The 17,172-nt window shown below is 43.0% G+C and overlaps 1 long non-coding RNA gene across 1 annotated transcript in view; it reads right to left on the bottom strand.

Annotated features, from left to right (window-relative positions):
• Positions 1-17,172, bottom strand: part of LOC132654325 (uncharacterized) — a 41,191-nt gene that overhangs the window by 1,730 nt on the left and 22,289 nt on the right. Inside the window, exon 3 of the long non-coding RNA XR_009592013.1 lies at positions 3,421-3,465. This is a non-coding gene — a long non-coding RNA (uncharacterized LOC132654325). The remainder of the gene's footprint in view (positions 1-3,420; positions 3,466-17,172) is intronic.

The following is a 17,172-nucleotide window of genomic DNA, read 5'->3' as shown; positions in this document are numbered from 1 at the left end:
TCATTTGCACATTGTCTAGATGACAATGTCACATGTGTAATTTACAGTTTTCTCAGTATTCCTTCTTTTCCTTACACTGGGCTCAGAAGCACCCTCCACCCTGCACAGACAAGTGCAGAGAGTACAGACCTCCTCCTGCTGTGTCTCCCGCTCCCCCCACAGGCTTGATGTCCCTTCTATGTTAGATTGTGTTTTGACCACAACATACAGCAGGGCGTTGCCTGTCTTACAAGCGAAAACCTAGCTTGACATGGATTTCCTCCAGCGCCTGTAGCACTGTTCTTCCCTTTGTCATAATCAAAGTTCTTTGGGAAGGTCTACAGAGAAGGCTCAGCTGTTAACAATCCTTGGCATGCTTGCAAAGCACCTGGGTTCTCTCCCTAAAACCACTTGATGGCCTACCAACATCTGCAACTCCAGTCCCAGCGATTCTGAAGTCCTCCTCTGGCCTCCATGGACACCAGACACGCACATGGTACACATACATGTGTATAAACACTCGTAAGCACAAAAAAAACGACCAAATAAATAGATCTTATTTTTAGAAATGTTCTCAAATTATTAAGAGAGTGAAAACTTTTGTCACATCCCTCTGCCAAACTCCCCTCTTTTCTTTGAACTTGGTCAGACTATTTAACCCTAATTCTATTAAGGTCCTGTATGAATCAATGGATCTAGCAATTGATTTTCAGTTTCAAATTCATTTTGTAGTTTCAATTCATTGGACAGAATTGTTCATTTTTCAATCCCAAATACCATTATCCCTTAGCTATAGTGTTCACACTCTTCCCTTAGCTAGGGGTGTTCACACTCCTTTTGTGAACCTCTTACTTGACTGACCATTCCATCTGTGAATGAAAACAGCTTCACCAATCAAAACAAAAACAAATAAGCAACAGCAGCAATAATAATAATAATAATAACAACAACAACAACACAGGTGCATATCAAGGCTTGCCTGAGTATCAAGCTGTGCTAAGTGGTGGAAGTCCTCTTCCATTAATCAAGTTAGATTTTCTCCAGGATTTGGAAATATGAGTCAAGGTTGATGCTACTCTGAGTATCCACGTAGAAAAACACACAGAACATGCTTCCATTGGTTTTGAGTATATGCTGCAATTGCTAGATCATATATACTGCCTGTGGTGACGTTTATAGTTTTTCACTGTAATTTTTAAACTCCGAATTTTAACCTTGTATTTGTTTTTCATTTGTTTTGAAGATTGTGTGGTTATTTCCGGTCTCATAAATATCAGCAAGGATTTTAAGACCAAGTTGAATTTTTTTTTGTAAAGAATCAACATTAAAAAAAAAGAAGAAGAATGACAGCTGTCTGAGAAGAGAAGAGAGAAAGAGCTGTGACAGTAGAGTCATAACTTCTCGTTTCTCACACCACCTGGACATCGACAGGGACGCTCATCAGCTTGATCAAAAGAGGGACTACGTGGCACATTCCCACTCACCTTTCTGACATGATAGGAACCTTCCAATTAAAGTATGCATTGAGCAGTGCCTGCAAGTCTCCAGAATATTTTACTACAAGAGATAGTTTGTATAAAGTACGTAAAACCCCAGGGAGTACCAAAAAGTAAAACATTTTAAATGAGAAAAAGCTATGGCAGACAAAGGGGTAGCTCGTGAATACGCCCAACATCTAGGATGAGGACTCAGGAAGACAGGAAACCAGGCCCACCCACCACCTGTCAAGCACCAGCTAGAGGGTCCCTAGGAAGAATGGGGTTTCTCTGCACTTGACTACAGAAGGCCTCTCACAGGGCAGAGAGTATGCCTGACAAACTTTTGAAACTCACAAGGAGATTCATGTTGCCAGAGAGAAGCTTTGGTGCTCACTGCGGCTTGTTTATGATATCTTTTCCATCTACAAGGTGCTGTGAAATTTACATCTTTGATCCAGGTACTTGAGACAGAAAACTCTATCATCTTGAATCAGCAATGTCTAAGCCAAGTCTAATGTCAGGTAAGTGACTATGGAGGTGATCAATAAATGATTATTAAATAAGTGATTGAAATTCTCTAGGCCCCTGTACTTCTGTGTGTATTTGTATGTGTGCCAGGTGTGCAGTTATGTTTGCATGTGCTGTGTGCATGTGTGCATGGGTGTGTGGCCACACTCAAGTGTCATTCCTCAGGAGCTTGGTTTTTGAGGCAGAGGCTCTTGCTGAACCTGGAGCCCACTGACTCGGCTGCACTGCCTGACAGTGATCTCCATGGATCCTCCTGTCTCTACCTCCAAGCTATGAATTACAAGGACACCCCCACACCTGGCTTCTTATATGAGTTCGTCATGTGGGACTGAACACAGGTCCTCATGTTTGCCATGCAACTGAGCCACTTTTTCATCCTTCCGTCCTCAAGAGAACAGCAGTGCACCTGGCTGAACTCTATCCATTCTCACACCGTTGGGCTAGGTTAAATGAACAGGTTTATAAAACCCGCGTAGCTGAGGAAAGGGGACAGAACTTCATTTCATTCTCAACCATCTTTCTGTCAGAGGAGGAAATGACCAAACCAGAGGCCAGCTACATCTACCATACATTTAGCCAAGTGCTTTCCAGCATGGATCTCGGCAGTCCTCACTCCTTCCACAGTTCAGTTTCCCAGCTGTAATCAGGCTACCTCGTGAAAACTTCCCACTTGGGTGAAGCGGACTATTTTATTCATGCAGTCATAATCCAAGTTATCATGAATTAAATCATGTGCCATTCAAGAATGTGATGTGCACATTACGGGAGAATTAATATGTGCAGCCCTGCTGCCTTTAACAGATTATCATTAGGCAGGGCCTGAAACGCATTGGTAAGAAATACTTAACAGATGACACCGTGACAGTGTGCCAGTGGGCATGTTTCTGTAATGTCAATATTATTAAACCTATGTACCCAGCTAATTCATGAATAGAAATTACTTGGTATCCGTAACATTTTATTGTGTGACAGACTCTGTATAAAGTTGTGACTATTCCATTGAGACAAGCTGAGGAAAGGTCTTCTTCAAAACCACTTCCTAGAGAACTACTGAATCCAGATGCTACCTAAGGGGCTGGGGATGAAGGACCAGGGTCCCGCAGGTGCTAATTCTCTGGTCTGTGTTATCAGATCAGGTGTGACTAAAAGATGTCATTGATTTCTAGTATAAATGAAGACGCACGGTAACTATATCTACAATCTGTCAAAGCCTGATAGTTACCTGGTACTTTTCACACATGGCTTCAGACGTAGGATCTGCCAAGTCAGGGCAGGAGAAGGTATGGTTTTTAGACATCAGGAGGTAAACATCTGGGGGATTAGTGCTTTATTGGAAATATGTGGCTCTGAATTCTCCTGAGTTGCCTCTTACAGGCTTTATGTAGGACCAATCTGGGTGCTAAAGCATGGCGTTTGGAATAATTGAACCTCTTACCTGAGTGCTGCCTGCTGATGCTGCTGTTTGTCTCAGTTTCTCTTTCTGCAAACAGAAATAGCACTTGATTAGAAAAGTAGTGACACACCATAAGAGCTAAATTATTTTAAAAGGTTTCCCACAAAACTACTGCAACTAGCCATTTGGTTTTATTATCTCCATCAGCAAGAATCTGGTGAAACACACAAGATCATCTGCCTACTTTCAACGGTTCTTATCCTCAGTCTAATGTTCCCGTTTTGAGATGAGGGCCATTCCTTAGTTAGACTTCTTCCCTTCTGTTTCCCAGTATTACCTTTGCCGATAGTTCTTGCCCACTTTTAGATATTTTAGGCCACTCGATATACGTACACGCATAATCCCTATGTTGGCATCACTGTCCGAAGCTGAGGGAAGGCAGGATAAAGGAGTGTGAAAGGCCAGAGGAGACAGCAGCTGTGTGTGAGAGGGAGAAGTGGCTTCTGTCTGGGGAGCTCTCCATATTCCGCTACTCAAGCAACAGAGGGTGTGGCTGAAGCTCTATCTTTAAATCTATCGCCTTCTTGAAAAGGAAGACAAGAAATAAATGAACCCACAGCTCTCAGACTCATTAGCATCCACGAACACCCCCAATACGATCAGTCCCTTAATGTTCAGACTGGTGTCACCACTACCTTGAACAAGAAACAACTACAGGTTCTTAGGCGGGTCTGTGGGCCACTGTCTGAGCACTCTTTCTTTTCCACTTTTCATTTAGTTCCCACGGAGGGGTGTATACTGTGGGCACTACTTGCGCAGAACGTGAAACCCGGGCATGGACTCAGGAGACCAGCTCACTTCTACTCCACTCTCCACACCGCTGCCCTCTCCACACAAATGATAGGGGTTGTTGCTGCTTTGGCACAGGCCTTTATGTGAGGCTATTAGCCAGGTTCCAAAGGACGTGAAGAATGAAATTACTGCAGAGGTGTTTGAGGGAGGTTAGGGGAGACTGAAGGAGGGGAACACTGGGAACAAATTTTGAAATAAAAGAGCATGTACTTGGTTCAATTAATAGTTAAATATTCATGCAATTCCACAGTTCTGATGTTGGAAGTTGTGCTTTAAAAATAATACTCGGCTAATGTCAATTATTAACAGTGTGGTAGTATGTGATTTTTCCTAGCAAAGCATAAGCAAAGGCCCTTTCCCCTAGATAGAACACTGGTCTCTTGCCAGTGTTCTTTGTAGCTTCATGAGTCAGTGAGTTACTGGTGTTACAGGACTGTTATTGGTGTTATAGGACTGTGACTGACTCAAGGCAGCTGTATTACTGGCAAGAAGATCCTCACATAGGCAACAGCTCATGAAAACTACATCCCTAAAATTCCCTGAACAACTTGCAGGCCGCACCATGGAAGAATCATTTCCTCCTTGGCAAGGGCCCTTGTGACTCTTACATTTCTGAGTTCTGTGAACCTCCTAAGTTTCATGTGCTTCCTAAACCATGTGTGTTTCCTCAGCACCCTGCATCCAAGAGCCTTCCTCCTTCCTCTATGGGAGAAGGTTTCAGATCAAGACACAGCTACTCAACAGACAGTTCAAAATTCAGTCATATTTTGATAGATCTCAAAGAGTGATTGTGGAGTTGAATGTCACTTTCATTGGTGAATAAAAGAAATGGCTCAGAAATGAATGGAAAGAAAGACTTTTGTATTTGCTTGAGTTATGCATAATCGCAGAAACCTGAATTCTATTTTGCACCATTTAACCTCTATTATAAAGGATAGAAAATCCAGTCTGTGAGTGATTCATTGGACATTTCTTCATTATCATAGACACCTGCTGAATGGTAATTCTCTATCAGTGACTTTGTGAACTGTGTGAGGTGCTGTGGAAAGGAAACCGACCTGAGCAGTCTGACTGTCTCAAAGTTTCCTTTGGCTCCTGGTCACCTGCAGTTGGAAGCTTTCTTCCTTTTACCCTGGAGGGCTTTGAAACACTCTTGTATTTGCCTTGAAACTAAAATACTATTGTTTATGATCTCTTAGGAATCTTGAAATTTTAGAAGGTACCACCCCCAAATGATCCAGCAGGACCAGAGGACCATCCAATCACCATTACTGATATTAGGACTGCTTTAATATTACCAGTAGCATGGCATATATCAAACATATTTGATGTTTATAGGTTCTACATTCAAAGTACAGGAAAAAAAATCACCATCTGAGAGGGGTGATGTTAGGTTTTAGGGTAGAACAGAGTCCCCAAGTGGAGACCCTCAGACAGAGGCTTATTAGCCAACAAAGCAGTGGGATCTGAAAGGATGCTTCAGCTGTCCAGGGACAGATAAGTTTGTCCTCTAATGTCCCTCTGTGGTGGTGAGCATTGTACCTGAAAAAATGGGTCCAAAGTTGGCTGACATCACAAAACTAGACTAAGAGATATTAAGTTTCCTTGTTTTTCTAGAAGAAGATGTTTGAAGGATCCCAGAGATACTTCTGGGGCCTTTGGAAGAGCAATGGGCCTAGTTAAAATGAGCTGCCTTTGGTCACATGTTCTGTCTGAAGCCACTCTGGACCATTCCCAGGAGGGACGGTAGTAACATGACTCTTGTAAGACCTGCGACTGGGAAAAGGAGAAACTGAGAGTGTGTGCAGATTCATAAGGCAACAGTAACCAGATATAATGCTATACCTGACATAAATAAAATTCAACTGATTGTTTAAGTGCTACAAAGCTTACCATAGCCCTGAATATAATATTGGGACCACCTAGGTGATATGCTGAAAAAAATCCTCTCAACCACATTAAAATTTTCATCTCACATATTGTTTTTATTGATAGGTCATTAGGAATTAGTGGATTTAATTAATGTGGTTCTGTGTTTTATATAAATAAATTCAGTTTCACGTAAGTGTAAATGTAAATCTGTGGTCCATCTCCTGCTTTAGTTTCTCTTCGATGTCGGTATATATTTGCTAAGTGGAATGAGGTGGAGCCTGGGATGGCTCTCTTCACATCACCATCAAGTCGTGGTTCAATTTGCTATACTTTGTCACAATTCTTTGTTATTTCAAGCAAGATCTATTTACCTCATGTTTTATTAATAAAGAAAATATAGTCCCATCTAGCCTGAAACCTTAAATCCCTCGTTCAGTCCAAACTTCCTCTATGATAAACACAGTTGAAATATATATATATATACATATATATGTGTGTGTATATATATATATATATTTATATTTATATTTATATATAACCTCCGTTCTACCCCAAAACACACACACACACACACACACACACACACACACACATACATTTATATATAACCTCTGTTCTACCCTAAAACACAGTTGAAATATATATATTTATATTTATATTATTTATATTTATATATTGTGGTACCCTTGTAACTTTCATCTCATTCTCTGGGCTCTTGTTGGAAGAGGAATATGCCTTAATATGTTTGGGCTGCTGTAACAAAATTGCACAATCTGAGTGAATATAAAAACAGAAATCCATTGCTCACTGCTCTGGAAGTTAAGAAGGATGAGACCAAGGCAGGCTGTGTAGGTCTGGAGAGGACCGACTTTGGTGAGGCCTCCTTGCTGAACCCTCACATGGTGGAAGAGATTGTCTAGGCCTATGGGCTCGCTTTCAGGGTACCAGTTCTAAGCAGGAGCGCAGGGCTCCTCCAGAGAAGAAACCTCACCCTGGAGCTTATTCTTGCATCATATGAACTGGGGCCTGGGGGTCAAGCATTTACCAAGACTGACCACCATGCAGATCAGCCCTATAGGACAATGAACAAGGCAGGAAATTCAGAGAACGGATTGTGGAGACCAGGAAGTGACAAAGGACAGGAGTATGCTACTATAGCTGAAAAATCGAAAAAGAAACAGAAGCCATGAAGAAAGTTTTTGTATCTAGCCATCATACGTAGTCAAAGACTCACTTTTTTCGGGGGGGGACGTCCTCCAGGTTCATCTCAGAAATAAGACAAACGTCTTAGGAGGAAAGGCCCAGGGTGTAAGCCTCGTTTTTTATTATGATGTCCGTAAACTTCCTCAATCCAAAACATGTTTATTACAACTTACAAATAAGCAAATAACATGGGAAGATGAAATAAGATAATACTACAAAATATAATGTGCTGAGATGCAGCAAGATAATATTACAAGAAAATACGGGAGAAATGCTGCATCAGTTGGTTAGTGCATAAAACCTAGACCCTCCTGTGGGTCATGAGTTTGGTTCTGTCTTTTTTCAGTCTTTCTCAAAAATATTTCTCTTACACATGTGTCGAGTCACTGTGACTTTTTTCTAGGTAGGGATATGGCAGGAAGAAAGTAACCAAGGTCTCACAGGGTTTATGTTTTACTGGGATATACAAAAAATGGCATATATATAAGGAAACTTCAAGCTGTGCTCTGAGGAAACTGAAACAGTCAGCTGAGAGAGTGATGGGGCAACTTGCAGTCTGCTGTAGAGACAGCAAAGCCTTCCTGAGGAATACGCTCCTACAAAAACGTCACTGATAATGGACACAAGTGCCAGTGAGATGACTCAGTGGACAAAGTGCTTCACACAAAAGCCCGCAGACCTGAGTTCAATACCCGCAGCCCACAGAAAGGTAGAAGGAGAGAGTCGATTTCACAAGTTAACTTCTGATGTCCATGTGCATGCAGAGGTCACACACACACACACACACACACACACACACACACACACAGCTAAACATAAAGAGAAAAATAAAAGAAACATGGCAATGTGTCAATATTGCAAACAATAACAGAAAATAAATAGATTGGCTTAGTTAGACTTTATATTTCTGCGATGAAACACCATGACCAAAAACCAAGTTAGGGAGGGAAGGGTTAATTTGGTTTACACTTCCATGTTGCTGCCAGGATGGGAACTCAAGCAGGGCATGATCCTGGAGGCAGGAGCTGATGCAGAGGCATTGGAGGAGCGCTGCTTACTGGCTTGCGTCCTGTGCCTTGCCCAGTCTGCTTTCTTGTAGAACTCATGACCACTAGCCCCGGGGTGGCCCTAACCACAGTAGGCTGGGCCCTCCTCCATCAATCACTAATTTAAAAAAATGTCTTACAGATAGATTTTATAGGAGCATCTTGTCAAGTCAGTTTCCTTCCTTTCAAATAACTCCGGTTTGTGTCTCAAGTTGACATAAGACCACCAGCACAGATATTAACATACCCTGGTAGTGCATGGGTACAACAGCCTAGTTTGGTCAGCACTGCATAGACCACTCCATGTTCATAAGCACCCTTCATGCTTTTGCATTTTTCAGATCTCATCAGTTCAACAAAACTTTATTTCTGACTTCTTATTTTGACATTTTCATGTGTCCACATATCTGCTATATATTCTTCCTGTCAGGGTACCATAACAAAGTCCTACAGACTGAGTGATCCAGATGGCAAAAAAATTTAATTTTTCATAATCCTATACTTGAAGTCTAAGATGTAAATATTGATAATGTTTTTTTGTTTTGTTTTCTGGCTTACAGAATGTTGCCTGCTCAATAATGGAATCAATGATGGAACTAAATCAATAATGGAACTAAAAAAGGGAGAAATTATGTGACGTTAGTACCAAAATGTGCCAAAATCCAACCCATCACCATATATCCTGCTCCCAAGCTGCTCCATGCCATTTTCATCTCTTCCTTGGATCATTATAATGGATTGTAAAGTCCCCTACTCAGCCCTCACCCAGCTTCTAGGGGTTCGGTACAAAACAAGTCAGACCAAGATTCCACAGCGATGTCTCATGTTGCTCAGAAGAACCAGTTCCACCAGAACATTGAAACTCCTATATCAACTGCCATCCATGAACCACCCCTTCATTTAAAACAAAAAAAAAAAAAAAAAATCAAACAAAAACTGCAGTGATCCATGAAGTCTCATTCTCTAAGTCAGCACCTTTGCCTAGAACTTTAACAGACTAGCAGTCTAGCAGTGTCTGTGTGGAGACTTACGGCAGGGCGGGGGAAGCCTGTCAGCCATGAGTTGGTCTAATGTAATTGACACGCTACTAAGGGCCTGGCTGGTGAGTTAAGGGATGGCGACATGGCTAGGCAGACTTTTGTAATAGCCTTGATGAATGAAAAGGTCAACTTGTTGAATGCATCCATAACCTCCATTCTGATGTCATGGCTATTTTGTCCTTTGGGCCACTGTAGAAAACAGAGACAAGGATGGAGTCTGGTTGAATCCTCCTTCTCTTCAGCTCTTGCATAATGTGTATATATCTGTATTTTCTGGGAGGTCATGGTAAGGTATAAAAGCCTGTACAAAGTGGGTCCAATGTCCTGCTCTGTCACCACAGCCTTTTCCTTTACAATATTTTATTTGTGTTTTTAAATTATGTGTCTATATGTATATATTAGAGCATGGTTTGTGCCAGAAGGTGTCAGGTCCCCTGGAGCTAGAGTTACAGATGGTTATGAGCCCCCCCCCCCCCGCCCACATGGGCACTGGAATGAAACTTGGATCCTCTGCAAGAGCAGTAGGTGTGTTTAAGCACTCAGCCATGTCTCCAGCTTCCAATTTTTTTTTTAATGCTACTCAAATACTAGGCAATTACCAACCAGCCAAAGTCATTCGACCACCTAGGGACCTCTTTGCATTTTTATCTATGGCCATTTCAATCCCCATAGTAAGCTAGTGAGAAGGCACATTTATTAAATCTCTGCTATTAAGAACATTTCATCTCATTACTGATTTATTGGCCCACTGGAGCCCTGATGTATGGGTGATATAGGGTATTTTGGTTGTTTTGTTTTTAGCTGAAGTATCCTTGCACCAGGACAGGGATTCTTTTCTCCTCTGGGAAATAATCTTAAGTGTGAACAAGAAAGAAAAATGAGTATGTCGTACATATGTGACAGGCACCCAGGTCAAGTAATTTACTCACATCAGTCTTAATGTGCCCCTGCTCCTGTGCTCAGTCCATACCAACGGTCTGTGGGAGCACCAGTGCCTTTCTTAGGATGGGCAATCTGGTTGTATTTGCTGTTTTCTGGTCAAGTACCTTTTCTAGAGCAGAGCCCAGAAGATTCAACAGATCCTTTCTGAATGGTTAACAGAACCCCAATTCAAATCAGCAATGCCTTGCTACCTGAAGAGTTCAGGAACCCACAGAAGATACTGTGAGGGCTACAGTTGGGCTAAAAGCCCACTTATTGCTTGATTTTCATAATTTTATGCTCTGAGAGGACAGCAAACCAAGGTGGGGCTTGGAGTCTCACAGGCTTAGTATCAGCTCTGATCCTACGGTAATGGCCCTTGCTTAGGGTGCTCCCTCATCTAGCAGACAACCACAGGCTTTTGCAGTTGGGTTGGGAAGAATACAAAGTAACGAAAACTGATTTCTCCTTCATCCAAGCTCTGGGCTGGCTCTGGCCAGGAACTTTGTTGAGGGCTATGGTCCTTGGCATCAAGAACAATGTGGTAGGATGGCCATACATACCAGTGCAGAGCTGCTGTGATTACCTCCTGGCTAGCAAAGATCACTATAGATCTAAGAATTCTGATCATTCCTATGAACTTGCACATGTATGTGCATGCTTCCTGGAATAATGGGCAAGAGCTGGCAAGTGCTGCTGTATGTGAGGTAACTTTGGTCAGACTCTGCGCTGGTGTTCTGCCCAGATCTGAGTCTGGGAATGGTGAGCACTAGAGATCAGTCATCCAGAAGAACAGCAGTCACTCCCAACCTGTTAACTTCAAGAGAAGTCACTACAGGTTCCCTCTGCAATAAGACTGAAGTTCAGACAGCAGAGTTCTGGCTACTCCTGCCGGGAAGGGAGGCTTAGAAAGGAATTAGAAAGTTCATGCGTTCAGCATCTTTGAAGACCGTGAGAAGGTCACCATTCCAAAGTTTAGTATCTTTTCATCAATTTAAGCATCACCTGAGTGGCATTTAATTCTCTTAGTTCAAACTCGTAGAGGAAAAGGGAGTAGCTGCTCTGCTCACAGTTCATGTCCGCTGTACCCCTAGGCTTCTTATGTCATCTATCACTCAGAGCTCTCTGCTACTCAGCACTCCAACTACAACTACACCAATGCAAGACTCCGTGCTAGACAGTCATATCATTTACTGAATCTTTCACCCAGGCATGTGCCCACTGAGTATCAAACAGGAAAGCACAGAAAACAAATTCAACATTTTATGGGTTTTCCCTTCTTCTTTTCAAAAGAGAGGGAAAGGAACATCAAGAAAACCTAGATTTAAGTATCTGAGAGTGGCTCTTTTCCCAATAAAGTTTTCTTACTCTGTGTTGTGGTTGGAATGCCAAGTGCTCACCTTGGCATATGTGCTAAAAGAGTTGGTCACCGGTTGGTGGCACTGCTCAAAAAGCTGAGGAAGTAGGTCACTGGGTGGATAGGGGATTTTTAGAACATGGATCCACTTCCTGTTTTCTCTTCCGATGAGAAATACAACGAGATCAGTCACTTCCCACTCGTGCCGGGCCTTCCTCGCGCCGGGCCTTCCTCGCGCCGGGCCTTCCTCGCGCCGGGCCTTCCTCGTGCCGAGGGATGTGGCAGCAGACCATAAGCCGAAATAACCTTCTTCCTTTAAGTTGCTTCTTGTCAGACACGGGGACACATGGTCACGAGAAAACAGCTAATGTTTTCTCACTTTGTGAATGCTGAGGTTTCTAACACTTTCTGACGGGACATTTTCAGTTGCTGAGCTGATTTTTCACCTAGCTCTCCATGGATATTCTGTCCCATATTTCTCCAACTGTGTCTCCCTCTATTCAGACAACTATCTGTCAAACTATCTACTGCGAAGTTTTGTGAATCTGCAACTGTTCCGTATAACCTTTCCTGTTACAAACCATGGCACTGTCTTATATGCAGATAGCCCAGATGGTGATTTGCACTAAAATGCTCTTACTGCAAGAAAGCCTTTCCTGGGTTATCCTCCTTTCCATATGTCCCTGTGGTTCTTCCTTTGATTTTCTTGCAGTGGAGACCAGGATTAGGTAGCAAAGAGGATGAGCCCAACTGACAGAGGCCTAGCTACTTCTTTCTGTGATCTTACGCTGTTTGCCATTGCTGGGAGAGGACAGTCTCCCTCACTGACGTCCCATTGACTTGGACCAAAGAATAAACACACCTGAAGCAAGTGAAAGCAGAAAACTCAGTAAATAAACAAGCCTAACCTGTCACAAGCACTATGTCTATATCAGTAAACACCCCACCCCACACAGAAACATACTGCTTATAATCACCTGCCGCTGGCAGTTTTCTGTTTACATAACTTGTTGCAACAATAGCAAGCTGGTGAAATGGTAAATACTTGGAAAAATTTATGTCCACTGTATAGCAGTTTTGTATCATTTTTGCCACATAGAAAATGATTCTATGTATTGGTATAGGCAGACATTGCTGAAATATAGTATTCTGCCACCTCTTAATGTTTTAAAATTTTCTTTTCCAAATGATCAACTGATTTATTCATTTGTTTTGAGTTCATGAGACAGGGTCTCACTCTGCAGCCTCAGCTGGCCATGAATTTGCTGGAATTCTCTTTCTTAAGCCTTGCAAGTATGGGCATCACTGGAGTGAGCTACCATGCTCACTGCCAATTTTTAAGTGAAAATTTTGGCTATAGTTATGTACAATAATTTGATCTTTGGGTTAAATGCTACCACAAATATTATTGAAATGCTTTATAGTAAAAATGTATCCTTGCTTTAATTTTTTTCAGCTGGGTGATGGGGCATGTAAGAAGCTAAGAGTGAAGGATAATAAATTTGAAGCCAACCAAAGAAGCATAAACCAACCTCTGAACCCAAAAACCCAAACAGCCAGACGATGGTCCAAACAATGAAACAAACAAACAAAAAGAGAAACAGAAAAAAACAACTAAATACTGATTTTATTTTATTCAGCCTCTAGATTTTGAGGTCAACTGACCCTTTTTAAATATTGATTTAAAATAGCCACTTGGCTGTTTTTGACGGGATTTGTGGAGTTTCTACTCCATACATCAATGTGAAGGTGTGAGAGACCTTTATTTTAGAGCCAGTCATAAAGGCTCTATCACCTATCAAGTATGTTTTGCTGGTTCTAAGGGAGCTGGATTCATTTAATGAGTAGAAGGGAGATTATACTAAACAATAAAAACATCGTGGATATGGTGGTCAGTGGTCCGCTGTGAGAAGGAGCATGTTTTGTCGGCATTCCGCTAGACTCTAGAGTGGGAAGCTGTGACTCTACAGGCTATAAACACATCTTGAACTAGAATCAAGCAAATTAATTTCAATTCTTGACTTAAAACTGCTGCTGAGAGATTTGCATTTCCTGACTCTTGCCCTGAACAGACGAAGGGATTCACCCGTGTTGGGTTGTGCTTGTGCGCCCTCCCTCCGCAGAGATTTCACCTGGCTGCTCCTGTGTCCGTCTCTCTAAAGCAGGCCTGTGTGTGAACTTCTCTTCAGTCTCCCTCCCTTTCTCTCTTCCCACCTGTTGCTGCTATTTATTCTTTATAATTTTTTTTCTGTCTTCATTCTTTGTACTGAAAAAACAAAGGCAAAGAAACCTAAAGATATTTATCCTTTTAAAGGAAAGAAGGCCGTGTATGGTGGCACATGCCTATAATCCTTGCACTCTGGAGGCAGAAGCAGGTGAATCCCTGAGTTCAAGGCCAGCCTGGTCTATAGAGTAAGTTCCAGGACAGCCAGGGCTTCACAGTGAGACTTTGTCTCAAAAACAAAACAAAGCAGAACAAAACAACAACCAAAAAAAAAAAAGTCGTTAGACCAAAATGAGTTGGTAATAAATAATAAATACTCCTTGTAGGAGTTTCCTCAGCCTCAGCTCATGCTGCCTCTGGAATGCTAAATATTCAACCCATTTGATCCCCAAGATGTTCTGATTGGCTGAAAGGCTGTATGTTTTGGAACCAGCTTTGATTTGCAGAGAAGTTGTTCCACAGGGTTCAGAGGCATTGTGACATTATGTTTTTTATGAAAGATCTTTGGTACTATTAAGTTGAAGTTGGCTTTACTAAAATGTGGGAAAATAAAATCTTCCTGCACGAGAATAGCTCAGACTCATTGGCCGGCTCAGTTACCCCAGCCTCTGTACCTAGCTATGGAACTATTACATGTTAACCAGCTAGAAACAAAGGGGACACGAGGGCATCTTGCAGAGTCAGAAGCTACGAGCAGCGAGCGGTAGAAGTGGGATGCCAACCCACCTGGGTGCTTTGGGCACTGGCACCTGCGTCTGATGGGCTCCCTTCTACAACTGTTCAGACCTATGACGCTGGAAAGTCGTGGAACCCTCCTGCCCAGATCACACAGTTCCAGCAAAACTTCCCTCCATCAGCTTCAGTAAGGGAGCACAGCTGCGCATGCGTAGCAGCCCCAGTCTCAGCACAGACTGCAAAGATCGGGACAGCTTAACCAAACGCCTATACTGGCCAAGTCACACCAAGACTATCCAAAGAAAAAAGCACAGTATTTCTCTTTCTGATCTTCCCCTGTGGCTTTCATGAGGTCGGCAGCACTTGCAGGCAGGGTGTGAGATCGGGAAATGTGGCTGACACAGGCTGAGGCGACCATCAGAAGTTGAAGCTGGTTTGGTGGGAGAGGTAATGACGGAGAACAGCAGCCGAGAGATAATATTTCCAAAGCATTACAGGAAGTATGTTCTGAGATGACTGAGGCAAACGAAGACTTCTCAAAAGGTGGAAAGGAGATAGGATTCAGAGAGAGGGCGAGCATTTAGCCAGCGACCTGGGGCCAGCAACATGGGCTGGGATTAAGAAGAGAGCGCTCGGTGAGAGTATCTGCGCCCAACGATGCGGCACATCGTTGATTTGCAGAGAAGTTGTTCCACAGGGTTCAGAGGCATTGTGACATTATGTTTTTTATGAAAGATCTTTGGTACTATTAAGTTGAAGTTGGCTTTACTAAAATGTGGGAAAATAAAATCTTCCTGCACGAGAATAGCTCAGACTCATTGGCCGGCTCAGTTACCCCAGCCTCTGTACCTAGCTATGGAACTATTACATGTTAACCAGCTAGAAACAAAGGGGACACGAGGGCATCTTGCAGAGTCAGAAGCTACGAGCAGCGAGCGGTAGAAGTGGGATGCCAACCCACCTGGGTGCTTTGGGCACTGGCACCCAGAAGGCGATGACTGCATTGAGCCATGTTCTCCAGTGGTTACAGAAAATAATTAATAATAATAATAAAATAAACAACAAACAGCTCTTTAACCTTTGGTACCTGCTAGGTACTTTTATGAAATCTTTTCTTCTCTCTAAATATAATTTACAGATCAACACTTCCAGGATGTTCCAGAATTTTCTAGGTAAAACTTCAAACTTCACTCTACATACTAAGGGAAAGTCGGCACATTAACAGCATCCCTTGGTCACTCAGAAGGTAGGCTGATGCCTGAGAAGCAAAGCGGGAGTGTTTGCTGTTAGTGCTCCTGGCGTCGATGTCAGAAGGCCGTGGCTAACAGAAAGAAGCAGGAGGTGCAGAACGGGCAAGCCACGGAACCAGCCCCCTACCTGCACTTGCACTATGGCAGAACGGGGCACTCACCCACAGCCACCCTGGCCAGCACATCATTCCATTCTCTCCAGCAGCTCACAGCACTTGACCAAATGCCATCTGCCAGGGGCAGTTAAATTTCTTGTTTGCAGAAGATAAAATGAGAAATTTTCAGTCTTTGCCAGGAGTTGAGGCAGCCACGCATCTGAAGTGAGAATTACGGTTTAACTATCGTTCAGGGCATACGGGTAGACGTAAACAAAGACCCGCTAGAGTCGGAATGGATGGCTTCTGCTGCATTTGCCTCGGGAGCTGGTAAGTGGGGCCCGGATGGCGAAGAGCTCCCCAGTCTTAGTTTCTCTCCTGATTCTATGCTAAAATAATCTAACAAACGCAACTGAAGGGTGTGGCAAAGGCTAATTCTGAATCACAGTTCCAGGTGTAGTCCACTATGGGAGGGAGGTGGCATCAGCCTGCAATGTTAGAAGTGACGAAGTGACGTCACCAAATAATTAGGTAAGGAACTTTGGAGGAAATACAGGGAAATACTCTCAAGATAATCAAAGAAGCTGTTTGTGATGTATCTTGAAAGTAAGATTTAAAATGAGTGAGATTTTTTAATGCCCCCCAGTTGTAGTGTACCTGCTCAGTCCATAGCAGGCTCTGACTGCTACCTTGGAGGGGAGACAGAAAGGAGGAAAGCTACATCTGTACACACACACACACACACGCTCCACTCTGTTTTCTGTACCTCAAGTGGCTGTATGGGCTAGCTGCAGTACACTAAGAAATACCATGGAGGCAGGAGATGGGGGGTTCTGAGGATGTGCTTGCCCTTCCCTTGGCTCACTGTTGGGGTGTGGCTCAGGATCCCCAGGCTCTGCAGAGGCCTCACTAATGAGGTTCCTGCTGGACAGCTCCCAGGCTTCAGAGGATCTCTGTCCCCTGAGAAAAAGCGCCCTCCTCTCTTCCGTCTCGGGTGGACTCACTATACCATGTTTGGCTCCTTCCTGATTCTAATGTCCTCTCAATTAGCTCTTTGTTCCAAATTCCTTTCACTGCATTGCTAACATTCAGCCCTGTTTTCCTAATTAGATTTCATAAATATTAAATGCCTACAAACCACAGTCTCTCATCTATAGAATAAAATTAGCAATTGCTTTCTTCGACGTTTATTTTCATGATAATGTTTGTGGCCATAGCAGGAGTCAGCACACTTTGGCCTGCCAGGGAAACACAGCCGC

Source organism: Meriones unguiculatus, chromosome 5 (assembly GCF_030254825.1).
Source record: "Meriones unguiculatus strain TT.TT164.6M chromosome 5, Bangor_MerUng_6.1, whole genome shotgun sequence".
Lineage (NCBI taxonomy): Eukaryota > Metazoa > Chordata > Mammalia > Rodentia > Muridae > Meriones > Meriones unguiculatus.
The sequence above is the reverse complement of the archived record's forward strand: the minus strand, read 5'-3'. Positions and strand labels throughout refer to the sequence as shown.